At 39.1% G+C, this 12,859-nt stretch overlaps 1 protein-coding gene and 1 long non-coding RNA gene across 6 annotated transcripts in view; one reads left to right on the top strand and one right to left on the bottom strand.

The window, feature by feature from the left end:
* The window catches only part of RSPO2 (R-spondin 2), a 112,262-nt gene that overhangs the window by 40,628 nt on the left and 58,775 nt on the right, over positions 1-12,859 (top strand). The gene's annotated exons all lie outside the window — the stretch shown is intronic.
* Positions 1-12,859, bottom strand: part of LOC308189231 — a 44,399-nt gene extending 31,540 nt beyond the window's left edge. Inside the window, exon 1 of the long non-coding RNA XR_013946169.1 lies at positions 1-12,859. This exon is cut by the window's left edge and continues 15,367 nt beyond it. This is a non-coding gene — a long non-coding RNA (uncharacterized lncRNA).

Here is a 12,859-nt window from a genome sequence, read left to right as displayed (position 1 = left end):
AAAGGGTAACGATTTGCCTGATGCAGAACACTGTCCCCATCACTACTTATCACAGTCTCATCCTCTGGAACAATTGGGCGTGGGTGGAATTTTTAGCATTTGAACATAAAGCCCTTTCCACTGGTAGTGCAAAGTGAGTATCCATATCCACATTCTAATTTTAGGTGTGACTTTAATGAAACCTCTGTTCTGGTGAACAAGACAATACAGGGCAGGGTGGCTTTATCCTTGTGGAAAGTCCTCTGTTCAGTCCTCTGAGGCAGGAAGTTGCCACCTGTCATTCTGGAACATCCTCTCTGCTCTTTTCAAAATGAAGGTATCTGTAGGGGGAACTTTCAGGGTGTTTTGGACAATGGTAGATGTTGTCTTGTGTTTTTCTGAATTTCACATGGTTTGAGCTGAGCTGCATTGCTACCTGTAGACCTTTTTCCTTTGGTAAGCTTTTGCAAATTTTTCTCTTAAAATGGCTCATTTTGTATGGGGAGAGTTACTTCCAGCTGTGAAGATAGCTTTTAGGTTCCCTTATTTGTAGTTAAAGCACATTTCCAAACTGATTTGTTTCTATTTCATTCCTTGTGAGACTTTCTGCCTTCCTCTGTGGGATCTCCTGTGAAATGGGATACATCTGGACATAGAGAAAACCTCCCATATCCCCATGTGCTTTGTTACCCATCCCTCCGTCAGAGCCGTGTTGCACATCATGTAGTTCAGGCTGTCTCCTCCTTCAAGCAAGAAGTGAAATCTGAGACTTCAGGTGCAGGTCATAGCACCAAAGGATGAAAGAGACCTTGGGAGGGCTGAAAGAGACCCTGGGAGGTCCCCTGTCCAGCCTCCTGCTATGTGTGTGATTATACTTCATGTGGTCCTAGCTTCATTCTCAACCTAGTGCTTAACCTGAAACTCAGGCTGCCTCCATCAGGCTTGGACAGCCGGTAACATTGCTTGTACAAACTCTACAGAAGGTTTGCTAGGAGCTGTCTTGTGTTCAATATTAGGACCAGTACTGCATTTCTGTTGTAAAACTTAAGACACTGTGAATATAATCTCTCATGCGTTTTAAAGATTCCTACCCAGCTTTTTATGACTGATGCTGTTAAATCTTACAGACTACTCCTAGCTATCTAAACCTTAGATTTCTTCATTCTTAGATGGTATGATTTTCTGTACCTTTCAGTTTAATATTTTTTACCTTTTTTTAAAAGCTACATTTCCATCTTAACAGGAAGATGTTAAGGTTGCTTAACATTTCAGAAGTTTGGTATTTATGAAACACTAACCAGTGTGTTCACTGCTATATAAACTGAAGAAATAAAGCATGTTCTTCACTATTACAGATTTACAATCCACAGTCAAATATTTATTTGTTTGGCATTTCCTTTACATGCCAGTTCCTGTTGCACATAAAAATGTGATAGTAAACAATAGTTAAGCATGTGGTCATTAGTGGTGCCTAATCTAACAATGAAAAAAAAATACAATTTTTCCCTTTGCTTATTTCTGTTGAAATTGCTATATACATTGTCCAGCCTAAGAGTCTAGATTTCATATCTATCACATGTAAAAATATGTTAAATTTAATCTCCCAGGAAATGATGTTCCAGGCTTGAGCTTATTTATTTATTTATTTATTTATTTATTTATTTATTTATTTATTTATTTATTTTTGTGTCCCTCAATCTTTTCTACCTTTTTAAGAACTGGTCAGTAAAAGTATGATGTGGTAAAGTGAAATGTCATGCATCATACATAAAGTCTTATATGTCATTGTACTTAGTGTCTTAAGCAGAGTGTTCTGGATCTTCACCTTTTTAGCTTTAATGCTTCCAATAATGTTTTGTCTTCAGTGGTTTGGGTGGATCTTGGTTTGGAACTCTGTTTTTGTTGGAATGCCTCTATGTTGGATCTCTGAAGCTTTCAGTGCTTGGAAAAGTTATAACGTACAATAAAACACAAACACACCACCAAAGGGGAAAAACTTTAAATCTCTATTTATTCACCTGCATGGTAGAGATGAATCTTTTGCACAGCATCTAACTGAAATATTCTAGATATTAAAAGGTTTGACAAAATGAATTTGTTTAAATGTCTGGGACTATATTCCAATAGGATTTGTGTCCCAGATGTTGATCTGCAGCAGCAACATGCTGGATGAAGTTTGCTGATGAGTGTGCTGTCAGATAGTGGCACTCATATGTAGATGGGGAAAATGCATTCCTCTACAATTTTGTAATTAAGAAATAGGCTGTGACAGCCTGTACATTTTTAGATGACTATAGCATGGGAACTTGAAATGGAAAGGTCTGGAACTGGTGACCAAATGATTTTTAATCACCTGAGAGGTGGAAATACAGTGCTTTGTGGTCTCACTGCTGAGACCACCCTACCAGCGAGCGTGGTGTTATAAGGAAAGTAAAAGAGTGTTTATTTGTTTATCTTTGCAGTGTCTGCATTAACACAGTAAATAAAGAGTGTGTCCAAGGTATAGTAAGTCTCTGAAATCTGTTCACAGTTATACCATCAGTATAACTATGCATTAGAACTACCAGCATTTGAGCATCTGTTCATGCTTCCAAATGAGATTTCCAGTGGAAGGCAGGTAAACTTCCCACTCGAACTGGGGAACATGGGGGTTATCATGAGCAGTCATTCCCACCACCCTCTTCCTGCATACGAGTCCTAGAAGGAACTCCTGGGCCTCATCCATAGGTGAGACAGAACAGATATAAGTTAAAAAGATAAAGGTGAAAGTGGGTGCTTTAGCTGAGGAATGTGAATTTTATAAGTCTGTTCAGGAGGAGCAACTTTCAAGGGAGACCTGCTCTCAGGGGAGACTTTATTGCTCTCTACCACTACCTGAAAGGAAGCTGTGGGGAGCTGGCGGTCAGCCTCTTCTCACAGATAACTAGTGATAGGACTAGAGGGAATGGCCTCCAGTTGCACCAGGGGAGGTTTAGATAGGAAATGAGGAGACATTTCTTCTCAGAAAGAGCAGTCAGGCATTGGAACGGGTTGCCCAGGGAGGTGGTGGAGTTGCCGTCCCTGAGGGTGTTCAAGGAAAGGTTGGACGTGGTGCTTAGGGATATGGTTTAGTGGGTGACATTGGTGGTACGGTGATGGTTGGACCAGATGATCTTGGAGGTCTTTTCCAACCTTTATGATTCTATGATTCTAATTAATCTGTGCAGTCGTCTGCATGTCTGAATTGCTGAGGTTTGGGGAGCAACTGTGAACCTCAGATGTGATATTTTTCATCTTTTTAAGTACTGGCTTTGGAGGATTTCTGTGTTCTACTCTGTAGACCTGTAGAAAGCTAAAAGTGTAATTAATGCAAAATCTAAATAAGATAAATTGGAAGGCAAGTTATCCTCCAAAAATGCTGAGTGTTAAAAATCCTGTTGGGCTTTATGTTTAGGATTTCTGAGGCTAATATACATGAAGCTTCCAGCATTTAATCAAATTATCCGGGGTTTATAAAGTATCCCAAATCATAAAACTACTTGATGGAAGTTTATTTAAAGCTTATGTTATGGGTACTTTTACAGAGACTGAAGATGCCAGATAAGATAGGAAATTTTGAGATTGGAGTAAAGGAAAACTGCTCACAGCTGTGCAAACAGTACAGAGATGGGCATCTATTGGCCATATTTTGTTATTGCTGTTCAGGGTTCTGTTTAAAAAAAAAAAAAAAGAAAGAAGAAAGAAGAAAACCCAACATAATTCTAACAGCTCATAAGCAAATGAAACAGAAGTCATTTTAGAGGGGTTCTTATGTGATAGTAACTGAAGCAGCCACTCAGTGTGATAATACTGAAGCTGCCACTTTACAAATCAACAACTTGAATGAATTAAATTAAATGGCTGGTCTGTTAGTTGATATAATGCATCTTACTATAACTGAAGTGTACTGGCCTATAAATTAAAACTCAGAAATGGGATTGGCAACACATACATGAAAGTGAATCATGTATGACTTTTGAACACAAACACAGGTATTTTGGGTGGCAAGGCTTCAAGATAAATGACCTGTAAAAGTGGCATTTGTGGACTTGTGAACCAGTTGGTTGGTGAGGCTTTTTTTCCCCTCTCCTAGGCTGGCTGTGTCACTGCCCTTGTACATGAACATACAGGGAGGATTTTTTTGTTTGTTTTTCTTTTTAGTATATTTCATTTTATTTTACTTTGTTTTGTTTCTGTATGCACTCTGGCTGTGATGCTTGAGCCTTTTTTTGTCCCCAGTGTTTCAAGTATTAGTGTTGCATTACTCTGTCAGTGACAACAGGATGACCTAGGATAAAACTGGTGAACCTGTGAATAGCAAACAGCAATAAAAGCTAATGTTTCCAAGGGCGTTTGAACAGGGAATGGGAAACTTTCCTCTCTGTATCTATTTCGATACTAAATATTTAGGATGACAGGTGATAGTGACGTTTGTGACCTGCAACAGATGTTCCATAGTTCTGTGGGTTGTTTTTTTTATTTTATTTTTTCCGTCCTGTAGCCAGTAATGACTTCCTGTACATAAAATGTAAATTTTGACAGCTCTGGATTTCTAGACTGGAAGGACAAGTATAGTCACTGGGGAATGCTGGGGAGATGGAATAACTCTGAGCAACCAGGCTTAGGAAACAATGCTATTCCATTTTCAGGGAGAAAGGAATTGTCCCCCTAGGAACTAAACAGAAAGAAATTGTGGAGGAGGATTCATATCAGAAATAGAACCATGAAGCACCATTCAATAGAGTTGAAGGCACTACAGATGAAGGTGAGGATTGATAGGCCATAAATAGCAGAAGAGGAATAGGGGAGTTAAATGTTTCCAACATGATGGCAGATATCCAGAAAGTAAATTGTAAGAGATGTCTGTAAAAGATCTAGATGGTTGAATGACGTAAGATGGCTAACACATTTCTGTGATTGGTTAAGCTAAGAAAGAGCATCAGTAATGTTCTCAAACTATCTGAGCAACCAAGGCATCCTGAAACAATCATACATGTCGTCATTTTATTGTTAAGTAGGCTTCTGAATTTGGTAGCAAGTATCCGGTGTTGATAGTGTCTATGGTTTCTAAGTATTGCAGAATATCTAAATGTGTAGGTTATTTCTTAAGACCTGCCTGGGTGCTTGACAGGAATGGTATCTTATGGGTCTTTACAGTGATTATCCCTACCACAGTGGTGGGGAAAACAGTACAGAAATCTCTGGAAGTATTCGGCTGGATAGCCATGTAACAAAAGTGAAATATTTTGATCTGGAAGTGGAATAAAAATGCACTGTCTTTGAAATATAGGTAGTATAAAGACAGAGCTTCTGATGCAAGAATAATCAGAGAACATTGTATCACTAACAAAGGAATGAAAGATTACAAATGTTAGTGGCTTAAATGTAAAATTATGATATTGAAATATAATTAAAACCTCTAAAGGAAGTGAAGAAATGGTTTCATCATGCCATACAGATAAAATTGCCCACTTATGAGCAATTGCAATATGTGCTTGCAGCCCAGAAAGCCAACTGTATCCTGGGCCACATCAAAATAAGGATGGGCAACAGGTTGAGGGAAATGATTCCCCCCTTTTTTATTCCACCCTTGAGAGACCTCAGTTGGAGTGCTGCATTCAGCTCTGCAGCCCCAGCACCAGAGCAGGTCCAGAGGAGGGCCATGAAGACATATCAGAGGGCTGGAACACCTCTCCTGCTAAGACAGTCTGAGAAAATAGGGGTTGTTCAGCCTGGAGAAGAGAATGCTGCAAGGAGACCTTATAGGGGCCTGCCAGTATCCAAAGGGGACTGCAAGAAAGCTGGGGAGGGACTCTTTGTCAGGGGGTGTAGTGATAGAACATGGGGGAATGGTCTAAATTAAAGATTTAGATTAGATGTAAGGAAGAAATTCTTTACTATGAGGCACTGGCACAGGTTGCCCAGAGAAGCTGCGGATACTCCTTCCTTGGAAGAGTTTATGGGCAGGTTGGTTGGGGGATTGAGCAACCTGGTCTAGTGGGAGGTGTCCCTGCCCATGGTATCTTTAAGCTCTCTTCCAACCAAACCATTCCATGATACTGTGAGCATAAATTTAATGAGATTTGCACCATATTTATTGAAGTGAAATGCCACCCTACAGTTTGTCTTCAGAGGAAGAGTGGCATCCTGGGAAACACTCTGGGCTGTGGACAACTTGGAAGAGAGTGATTCCAGGGGTTTAAGGATCGGTGACCTGAAAATGATTAACACTGGGTGATCTGCTATGTAACTGCAAAATGCACTGGGGAACAAAATGGCTGCTTCCTATGCAGAGCAGTGTGGTACTTGGGAGGCAGTATTTTTGTGGTCAAAAGAAGTTACATAATACGTGAATGTTTCAAGCGAGTAATATCTAGGAACAGTAGAGAAGCTGTATCGCTTCTGTATTTGGCACTGGTACAATCACTTTTCCATTGCTGAGTTCTTTTTTGGTGTCCATAAGTCTGTTGATAAAATGGTAAGGGATTGATCAAAGAACTGGATACTTTGCCTTGCGGTGAGACATTCTGGAATCTTTCTCTGTTTATCTTACCCATGAGAAGGCTAAGAGTTGACCTGATCAGAGTGTCTGCATTGGGGAAAAAACATTGAAAAACTGTTAACAATCTGGCAGACAAAGATATAAAAAGGTCCAGTGGTTGCTATTTGAAGTTCAAAATTCCATTGCAGGTTTTCAACAGTGAGAGTGATTAGCCCCTATGATATCTTAACAAAGGTTGTGGTGGTTTCCTTGCCACTGAAAATTTAAAAATCAAGTCTGAGTGGTTTCTTAAATGATATATTTTAGTAAAGCACAAGTTCTGTGGCTTCTTTGTACAGGGCAGTGGACTAATTGATCACAAAAATTCCCTTTGACCTTGAATATCATAATTCTCTTAAATTAAGACAATGACTAGAGTCAGACTAGTCATTTTTTCTTTTCTTTTTTTTTGTTACTGAAGTTTTCTATCCAAAATTTACTTTTTTTTTTTTTTTTTTTGCACAGCTCTAATGAAAAATATGCAGTTTTCTTGGCCAGCCAAGAAAATTATTAAACAGTAAGTTAATAACCTATTAGATAGTTTTTAGCTACAATGACTTTGCAGTCTTATAGGGTCAGTATGTTCATATAGTATATAATATCGGTGCATCTATATGGCTGTAATCATTGTTCCATTCTGAAGTCATATGCCAAGCATGAGTGTATTCTAATTTATTCTCTTGCACTGGAGATATATGTATGTTATGATATATGCTATCTTTATAGCATTAATTGAATTCTGAATTCTGAAATCTACTCTTTCTGCTCTAAATGCAGCTTGTAATGGTGTTTTAGTTGCTTCACTCCTCCAAGTTCCATGTGCACAGCTCATGTTTGCAGTGATAAGTAAGTGTCTCAGAGGCATTTCTGCTAGATTTGAGCTAAACTCCAATTATCAATGTTCATGTAGCTGCAATCCCAGTCAGGGCGAGTGTCATTAATCTGGTTGTTGTACTAATAACCCCAGTTTCTGGCTTTAGAGAATTCAAAAGACCAAAACCAAACAGGTAAGTAGTGACACAATGAACAGGCAGTGAGTGATTTTAGGATCACAGTGAGCATGTTATTCTGACCCTTTAAAGAAATGATGTTAAGGTAATGGTGTTTTCTAGTGCTTGTTTACTCTGCCAGGTCCTCCTCTTTCTTTGATTGGTTTTGTATCCATTTGCCCATTTCAACTTGGTTTTTACAGGTGTGTGAAATACCATGTTCTTGGGGTGAAGTGGAACACTAGGTTTTGAAGTGATTTGTGACAACTAGCAAGTGGGTATACAAGAAAGGCACAAATTAGTAGCAGTTATTGTGGTGTGGGCTGCAAGACATTAAAATTCATAGGAAATCAAATGCTGTTAGTTCTCTTGCTCACAGAGCAACTTGCATTATTGTGGGGAACAGACTAGATTCATTTTGTACTGCTGGTTCTCTTGTGATTTCAAATAGTCATAACAATTCACTTTAAGCCATATTGCTGAAGTGGTTTTAATACATTTGATCCAGACAAGAGTTAAAGTAATTAGCTGACATTTGATTTTACTTGATATGGATCCAAACCATGAAACTTTGAACACCCTTAGAGTTCAGAAGTGTTTCATTCAGTGTTTGGGTATTAGTCTGTGTTCTCAAGTAACCTTTTCTAATGGCATATTTAATCCCAGATTTAAAATAAAAAGCAACACAGGGAATCAAGTCTGTAAATGCTTTTTGTTTAAATACAGAGATACCCTAGAATGTAGCTGTAGAAGCAGCAAGCAGAAGGAATAGAAAACACACTATCTATATAAAGGTGTGTGTTTGTGTTTATGTGCAGTGTTCACACCCAGATACATACCTGTGTGGCTGTACAAAACGTTGCTCCTGCTGCAAGGAGCTCACAAAGTTAACAGACAGCCAGAGCAATCATGTGCTTTGAGACCCAGAGGATGGTGCTAAGTTAGAGCATGTGTGCATTTTTGGTTTTATGATGTGACGACAGCAGCGTTCTGACACTGGTTAACATTTGTGGGCCTTGTGGAAGGAGTGAGTTTTCATGAGGGATTTGGATGGAGAAAATCTGCCTGCCTGGCACACAGAGTCAAAGAGGGTGTTCCAGGCAGAGTTGAAATCGAGATGTGAGAACTGAGAGAGTAGTATGATGTTTTACATTGCATATGATGCAACTGGTAACTTGGAATGTGATTGACCATGTTTTGTAAGCTTGTTATTTTTTTCTTGCAGTCTAATACAGAAGGGGAAAAAAAAGTTACGAAGAAATTCAAAAGGAAGTGTATAGATGTTCCTGCTGAACACAGAGGCATTCACTTCCTCATTCAAGGAGCAATTATATGAGAACTGAAAAAGCTATGTACAAGAAGAATATGTTGTATTTGTTGTGTTAAAGCAAGATGTAAAGGGAAAACTTTCTGAGGGGTTGAGGGGTTTGTAGAATTTCATTATAGCCTGTGAGTATAGTTAGGTTGATATCTTCAAGATGGCATGCTTATGTGATGCTGAAAACATTGCTGGAGCATTTGATTTGTTAAAGCATGTGTTCAGTATCCAAGTAATTTAGCAGTAGAGCATGTCATGATTTTTCCTGCTATGGGACAAGTTGAACTGACAAAAAGGTTGCAGAAGAAGTCAGTATGCTTGCCATGAAGCTCTGCAAGAATATAAGCAACAAGAAAGTGGAAGAAAGCTCTTTCTGTGACATACACTTTACAATAACTTACTGTATGCAAAATACTTTGAAATTGTTCAGTTTGTTGCCTAAACAGCACAGTCAGAAGTTTTCAGATTCTGTCATAAAGTCTACTCTCTTTATTATAGCATACAAATCATGTTCTCTCCCTATATTTTCTCCCCTTATCATTGTATAACTCTTCATTGATTTTTTTATTTTTATTTTTTTTGCCTAGTGTGGTAAAGAAAAGAGAAAATTATCTGATGCATTTTTAGGTTTTTTTTATTATAACTTGGAAACAAGGAGAGCAAGAGGAAAAGTCATCACTATGTGACCATCTTGATCTCCCTGTTATCCAAAATCAATGTGTCTAATAATCAGACATTTAAGTAGTAATACATGTGCCTCATCTATAACAACTCCCACATGAGGATTGCAGAGCAGTTTACAAGTTTTAATACTGAACCTCATAACATTTGTATCAGAAGAAAAAACTACAGGCAGAGAAATTACAAATTTGTTAAGGTAAAGGTCTAGATGTGACAGTTTGGGGAACTTACACGAGTTAAAATTTGGGGATAATTATACACAACTTACAAAATAACTGTTACTGAATCCTATCATATATCCTGTGTTGTTGACCTGAAGTTGTGAAAGATTTACCCTTCATCTCCTAAACAAATGGTAACACAAAGTAATGGAGGATCATTTTTATGCTATTAGCTCCATTTCATGTGAGAATATGCCTGAACAGAGCTACCTCTGAAGCCCAAGTAAGTCAGCATAATTAAATTTGTCTGCAGAACAAAGGGTGAACACCAAAAGCATCTTACCAGGAATAGCAAAAAAAAAAAAAAAAAAAAAAAAAAAAAAAAAAAGAATAACGTGGACAGTCATAGATACAGGAAGGGTGGACAGTAGAGTCAAATAGAGACACACATTTTGTAGCCAAGAAGTCTGAATTTTGTTGGGGTCAGTGAGGGAAGGGGATAAGACCAGCATGGACACTACAGATGTATCTGCTCCAGACTGTAATCCGTGCTCCCCAAGCCACACTCTTGAGAATAGTAGCCTTTAGCTATATCCATGCTGTTTAACACTTGGCCTTGTGTTTCTTCTTGGCCCTGGATGTTTGTGTTAAGTCATAGTCATATATATGCTTCTCTGTTCAGCATCTGAAATAATGCAAGGATTATACTTTGTGCTTGGATAGTTTTTGTTTGTTTGTTTGTTTGTTTGTTTCTGACATCTGTTACATATTGGGTGGAGTGAGTCTAAGCGGCATCCCTAATGACAATTGTACCCCTGGTGTATGGGGGAGACTCCTGCCCAAGACTGGTAGAAAAGGGTATGAGGACTGTGTGGCAGAGCTCTGCAGTCATCATGCTGCCTATTTGGTGGATTCCCTGAAGCAGACTCACCAGAGGTATGCATGGCTTATGTTGTGAAAGGAGTTAGCTTACTCCAAAAGAGAGCATAGGGCTGGAGTGACAGTTGCACAAGGCAGACGGGCAAGGCTGAAACCTGGAGTGAAGTGGGGGAGCTGGCTTATTTGATGACAATATTGTGCAGCTGCTCAAGAGGGACAGAGAGGAAAAACATATCCTTGACTTGCGGTAGAAACAACATGCTGGGTATGAGATCCTGACTTCTAGTGTTTCCAACTCCAAAAACTTCTCTGAGTGGTGAATAAATTGAAGCATCTTGCAGCTTTACTTTTACTTTGTTGTTTTCAATTCCTTTGTTAAAGTACAGGCTTCTGTGAGGAACCTTGAGCAAGTTGAGGTACAGTTTTGCTGAGAGTCAGATGCAAGGAGACTAAAAAGGGACCCAGAGGTCTACGGGATTGCCCACCACGTGTTAAGCAACAATTGCTTTGGAGTACATGGTCACATATTATTTGATGTGGTTACAGAAAGGCAATCCCTGCTGACAGTGAGATGAGGGATGCTTTCAGGCCTAGCTCATCTGTTTTTTTCCCTTCTTGTACGTCTTTGAAGAATGAGAGTATTTGCGAGATGAACCATAGGAAAAGTTAAATCAGAGGGCTTGTGGACAACAGGATGTGTGCAATGGTTCAGGGATTTAAGGCAGTTGGTCTTGTAGGATGTGTCATTGCAAAGGGCTTAAGATAGCTGAGGAGTAGCAAGCAGTATGTATACCATAGAGGATAAGGGTGCTATTCCCATCAGGAGAATCTTAGCACATGAACCTGGTGCCAGAGGACTCCAACACTCAGAAAGTGTCCCACTGGCTGAGACGTTTCGTGCCAGATTGCTTGGTTCCTTGTCCTGCCTGCCACCCACCAGGACTGTTTTGTACAAGATAGGAGCTGACTGCTGTCACACTGAACTTGGAGAGGCATGTGGGGGGCACAGAGCAGCGAGGGAGTGAGAATGTGGTGTGCAGATGTGCGAAGGTGAGAGTAAAGCTTATCAGCTACTGGTTCCAGAGGGTGGTGGGCTTTTTCTTTTCTTCTTTTCCAAGCTCTGCTGGTGAAGTCAGCCATTGAACAACAATTTTTATACATCTATATAAAATAAAATTACTGGAGTACTGTGTTAGGGTGTGGATACTTTTAAATACTTTAAAATATAGCAATTAAACATAGTCCTTCTGCTTTTGGCCAGCTGCTGTCAGAGTGGCCTCTATTAAAAAGATGTTGATGCGTCAAAGATGCTTTCCTTCTGTTGCGTAATCTCTCTCTCTCTCTCTCTTTCTCTCTCTCTCCTTTCACCATAAACTAGGTTCAAACTGGCGAATTTCTGTGAGGTCCTGTGGCCAATTTAATATTTAAAAAGTCCCATTAAGTTATTCTGGTTTCAGGAACATCTTGAGCCATCGTCCCTCTGCTAACCTGCTGTGCTGACTCAGCGCCTGAGAAGGAGTTGAGTGCACATGGGGGCAGGGGTGTGTTCTGTGACTCTGGAGAAAGGCAGTGTACTAAAGATGCTGCTAGGGTTTGTGTTGCAGTATCACTCAAGTCATAAAAACAAACAAGCAAACCATTTAGATGAAGAGATAGTAGCTGTTGACATAAAATGATAATTGTATCTAAATGCCTTTCCTCCATAATGTCTGTGCATTTTTTTTTTTGACCCATTTTGTCTAAAAACTTGTAGATAGCTGCACTAATACCCTCAAAAGATATGGGGTGTGCATTACTAGTGTTGTACCTATTCTGCAGAGGGTTTGCTGCTTAAGTTTGCAACTTAACGTTGCTCTCTGTTCAGGAGTAAGAAATTGCAATGGTGTAGGTGCTGTATTTCAATGGAAATATCATTCCAGGTGCATAGATCAGGGTGCTGATATTCTTATATTTTGCTGATAGATTGTGCTTATATGCTCAGCTTCAAACTAGAATTCAGCATATGGATTTTATTTATGTTGTAATTGTGAATTTTGTATAGCTGGGTCTCCACTTGCTTGTAGCTTTATTTAAAAAGTGTGTAAGTTCATTAAATTGCCCTGCATACTAGTGTAAAATACAGAGATTAGGTTTCTTTTTATTCACTTGCCAGTGCAGATGTGTGGCAATGAGTGTACTTCTAAAACCTTTCTTTTAAAACTACTTGTAATCATGCAGTAGATAACACTTTACAGGAAAGAGGAAATCCAGCCAAAATAATTTCCAGATGATCTTAAAGTGTAATTTATTTTCT

The sequence above is a fragment of the Anser brachyrhynchus genome (genome assembly GCF_964034855.1).
Source record: "Anser brachyrhynchus genome assembly, chromosome: 2".
In the NCBI taxonomy this organism is placed as follows: Eukaryota; Metazoa; Chordata; class Aves; order Anseriformes; family Anatidae; genus Anser; species Anser brachyrhynchus.
Note: the sequence above shows the minus strand (reverse complement) of the source record. Positions and strands in the feature narration are given on the sequence as shown.